A 5,000-nucleotide genomic window follows, 5' to 3' on the forward strand; every position below is an offset into this window, starting at 1 on the left:
AGTAGAGCCAGAAGGGGTTTTCTCGAGACCGTTAACGACTGGCTCACTAAGTGCCCGGTGCCAACCAAGACAGCTGGCAAATGGCGGAGGGTCCAACTATGGTAGAATGTGAAATGTTTTGAGATTTTTATGTGATGGGTTTTTTATGTTTTGTAAAGTTATCATGCATCTTCCTGTAGCTATTGCTCCGATTTAACAGTGATCGCTGATGAGTCAGCTGAGTGTGCTCACATGCCACAGAGACCTTTGCTTGTCCACAGACTTTGAACTTTGAACTTTGCCGGCCATTGAAGGCCCAAAGAGTTTTAATGGGTTACCATAGTAATACACTAATGTCATCGTTGTGTCATGATACAGGAAAAGTTACAGCTGGAACTGTTCTATCCACCACACACACACACACACACACACACACACACACATACCACACACACACACCACACACTAACACACACACACACACACACACACACACACACACACACACACACACACACACACACACACATACCACACACACACACACACACACACACACACACACACACACACACACACACACACACACACACACCAGACACACACACACACACACACATACCACACACACACACACACACACACACACACACACACACACCACACACACACACACACACACACACACACACACACACACACACACACACACACACACACACACACACACACACACACCACCACCACCACAGTCTTGTAAAAGGTACTGTTCTTGTAAACTCTTGTAGAACCCAGTACCCTTTAAGGAGAATCCTCAAGGCCTACTTGGTCCATTAGCGTATGACAACATTTTGCAAAACCATTCTAAGGCTTAGGAACGCTCAGAACTCTCAAGGATCTGTTTTGCAGGAACGAGCTGATTGTTCTGCTGACATGGAGAACAGCACGTAGAACCCTTATCTAGAGCATAAGCTGTGGTATGAATGACTCACATGTGTGTGTCAGTGATTTTACACTTTAAAGGACACTATTAAAACATTTGAACAAGCTAATGACTCCACGTTGACATTATACCTCAAAATCTGCCCTCATGAAGGAATCACTGGGTTTGCAGATTTGTGCTTTTTGGGCTGTTTTTTTACTGTCACTTTCATGTTAAATACAAAAAGAATAAATCTGAAACAAAGCCGTATTCTATGAGACTGTTCTTTACAAATACAAATTATAAATACGAAACAAAGCCGTATTCTATGAGACTGTTCTTTATAAATACAAATTATAAATACGAAACAAAGCCGTATTCTATGAGACTGTTCTTTTCACTATCTCAGTCCCTCTCTTTCTCTCAGCCTCTCTCTCGTTCAATCTCAATTCAGTTCAATTCAAATTATCTCTCTCTCTCTCTCACTCTTTCTCTCTCTCACTCTTTCTCTCTCTCTTGCTCTCTCTCTCAATCTTTCTCTCTCTCTTGTTTTTTGGGTGTTTTTGTCTGTAGGTGTCTGCTATGTGCATGTGTATGTGTCAGTGAATGACTTTGTGTCCAATGAATGACTGTTAGTGTTAAACAGAGGCTGTGTTTGTGTGTGTAAAACAGTGTCGGAGTAGTTGTAACATGTGTTTGTGTGTGTGTGTGTGTGTGTGTGTGAGAGAGAGAGAGAGAGAGAAACAGACTGCATGTGTGTGGCTATGTGTGTGTGTGAGAGAGAGAAACAAACTGCATGTGTGTGGCTATGTGTGTGTGTGTGTGTGTGTATGTGTGATTTACGTCAGCTGGTACCAGCCCCTTGTATTGACTGGGGGATGCTGGTCCACAGGGTCCCAGTGGGGGTCTTTGTCTACACCCCCTCCATTGGCCTCTCATACTGGAGATGTAGTAATAATGTGTGTGTGTGTGTGTGTGTGTGTGTGTGTGTGTGTGTGTGTGTGCCTGACTGGAGTTGTTGTAGGGTCAGAGTTGTTTGTCCTACAGGGATGAGTGTCCCACGCTGTTATATATCATTCTGACAGAAACACACACACACACACACACACATGCACACACACACACACACACACACACACACACACACACACACACCACACACACACACGTGCATGTGATATAGAGCTGTTTAGATGAAATGGTGGTTAGCTAGGGGTCTGGTAGTGGTTGACAAATAGGTGATTGATAATGACTGACTGACTATTATTGTGTTACATGCTTCAAATGTAAAGCACTTTGAGCTGCATTCTGTGTATGAAAGGTGCTATACAAATAAAGCTTATTATTATTATTATTATTATAGGTCTAGTTAGATAGTCTACAACTCAAAATCAGAAAAAGTTGGGACGTTATGTAAAATGTAAATAAAAACAGTAATGATAATAATGTAATAATCTGAAAATTTCTTAAACTCATATGTAGATGCAAAAAGGACCCAGACAACATATCAAATGTTGAAAATGACAAATTTGACTATTTCATGGAAAACATGTTAATTTTGAATTTGATTCAAGGAAAAGTGTCGTGGCACACTCAGAACTTATGCTTCAAGTTTTATTCGACCAACGTTTTGGCATTACGCCTTCATCAAGGTCATTTTCACATATAAGTCATTCAGGATTTCTTTATGTTACAGAGGAGTCTCTTGATTGGGCAGATGTTAAAGGGACACCAGGCAAGCCTGATGCTTTTTCTCTACGATGCTCCCCCTAGTGTCTGTACGTGTCGATACGTGTGCGAGCCCTCGCTCGGTCTGAAGCTCTTTTCCTTTTCTTTGCGTCTTCCGTCAAGGGTTTTCGCTGCTTCTTCGCCGGCTCTGCCATTATACACACGTTTGCAACAATCGCTAGCGTTTCGTTAGCCTGCCTCTGTGGATGCAGGATGTTAACTGATCCTGCTTCTTGCGATGTCTAAGACTTTGTGAGACTGAAGGTCGGCGGGTATGATACACTGAACTTGCAAGTGGGATATTCTTCCTACAGGCAGTAGGGGCGGGCGAGAGAGTCTTCATTCGCCCTGTAATGAGTTATTTAACCATATACCAACTTACGAAGATGATTAATTACAGTTTTTTTCAATCGCTAACAAGTGCTTACCCATACTTCAGATACTATTTCTAAACTCTTAACACAGACTCACACCTACAAAACACAATTGGCCAAATGGATAATTTTCTTCTCAAAAATACATTTTGTTAAATATATACTAACTCTTCATTTCAAAATAGAACACATATTTCTCTGCACACACTAACTTTACCAAAACACTGGAAATCTGACTCAAAATGAAATTATTATGTCAAAGAATAACACTTGTTTTCACTTCACAAGGTACATGCAGTCAATCAAAGTACATCAGGTTTCAAAATACTGGCTATTGTTGACATTACAAAAACTGCATAGACTGTTATGTTTCAGTTTTACAGGTACATGTATTTGCATGCAAAACATGCAATCCACCGTTTTTACACTACATTTCTTGGTTGGGAACTTTATGTCCACAATGTTCACATTCAAATGCATTCCAGTAAAAAGCAAATCAGTTTTTTTCCCTTTACTGTTTACTACAGGAGGTTCAGTAGAAATACTGTTTACAATATGATAGAACAGAAAAAGTTTTACAGTATTGCTTGCAGTGAACAAAATATCCATGAAACACACAAGAGCATTCTGAACAAAAAAAACAACAGCAAAAGCCCAGATAAAAAGGGGCTAAAAAAAACCCTCAAAATTACTGTATCTAATCTCTGCGATCTTCAGGGTTAGGCCATATGTTTTCATCAACATCGCGTTGATTACATGGTCAATGATAGTGATTTCATCACTGACAACCGTTCTTGCAGCCTTTGGAATGCCACCACCGCGCATTCTTACACCTCTACCTTGACCCTCTCCTTGGGCATCTCTCACTGCCTGCTCTTCTCCCTGACCCTGCTCCTGCACCTCTCCTGCCCACTGGCCTGCTCTTCTCCTGACCCTGCTCCTCATCCCTCACTGCATCTCCCCGCACCTGCTCCTGCACCTCTGCCCCTGCTCCCTCTGCACCTGCTCCTCACTGCATCTCCTGCATCCCATCACTGCTCCTGCATCTCTCACTGCTCCTGCATCTCTCACTGCCCTGCTCCTCCACTGCATCTCTCACTGCTCCTGCTCCTCTCCACTGCACCTCCCACTGCTCCTGCATCTCTCACTGCTCCTGCACCTCCCCACTGCACTCTCACTGCTGCTCCTCCCACTGCATCCCACACTGGGCCTGCTCCTCCTGCACTGCTCACTGCTCCTGCATCTCACTGCTCCTGCATCTCCCTCTCTCCTGCATCTCCTCACTGCTCCTGCATCTCTCCTCCTGCCCTGCTCCCACTGCTCCTGCATCTCTCACTGCTCCTGCTCCTCTCACTGCACCTCTCACTGGGCCTGCTCTTCTCCCTAGGCTCCTTGCTCTTCCTCTTCCCTCATCCAGACATTACAGTGTTTGTCTTTTTCTGTTTCTGTTTCCAAAAAACATCACTCCTCAAAGTCCTCCTTTTACTGTGGAAGTGTCAATGTAATAGAAAAAATAACCCCTGCCACTGAGTCTAAGCCAGACTGGAATCAGCGTGGTTGGCCCAAAATATTTTTTGTGTGTCAATTATTAAATTTTTTGTTTATTATCAGCTGAACTATATTGTTTTTGAACTGATATCATTGCAGAAGCAGAGGTTTTTATACTGTATCTAAGGTTTGGAATATTGTTTTTGCTATTGTGGGATGTTGTGTGTTAACATTCGTAAATACTACAAAAACAATCCATAATTTTGTTGGGAGGTACAGCTTGTCTGTTAAGAAAATGTAAGCATTGTGGAAATGTGTTCACTGACTGCATATCGTGTGAAAACGACATGAAATGTGTGAATGGTATGGCCACAAAAGACTGATGCTGTGCTAATTGTGTTTAGAGTTTTGAAAATGTGACCACTGGTTGGACAATTGCTTGTTAGCGACTGAAAAAAACTGTAACACAACAATGTTGCCTGGTGTCCCTTTAATTAGGGGTGTGTCAA

General features: G+C 42.5%; 1 protein-coding gene and 1 long non-coding RNA gene across 2 annotated transcripts in view; one reads left to right on the top strand and one right to left on the bottom strand.

Annotated features, from left to right (window-relative positions):
* Window positions 1-438, top strand: part of foxj1a (forkhead box J1a) — a 7,262-nt gene extending 6,824 nt beyond the window's left edge. The window contains exon 2 of the mRNA XM_048233170.1: window positions 1-438. This exon is cut by the window's left edge and continues 2,847 nt beyond it. The gene's annotated coding sequence lies outside the window, so the exon portion shown is untranslated.
* The window catches only part of LOC125287387, a 24,669-nt gene extending 23,851 nt beyond the window's left edge, over window positions 1-818 (bottom strand). The window contains exon 1 of the long non-coding RNA XR_007192354.1: window positions 641-818. This is a non-coding gene — a long non-coding RNA (uncharacterized LOC125287387). The remainder of the gene's footprint in view (window positions 1-640) is intronic.
* Between the last annotated feature and the right edge of the window lie 4,182 nt (window positions 819-5,000).

Source organism: Alosa alosa, chromosome 22 (assembly GCF_017589495.1).
Source record: "Alosa alosa isolate M-15738 ecotype Scorff River chromosome 22, AALO_Geno_1.1, whole genome shotgun sequence".
In the NCBI taxonomy this organism is placed as follows: Eukaryota; Metazoa; Chordata; class Actinopteri; order Clupeiformes; family Clupeidae; genus Alosa; species Alosa alosa.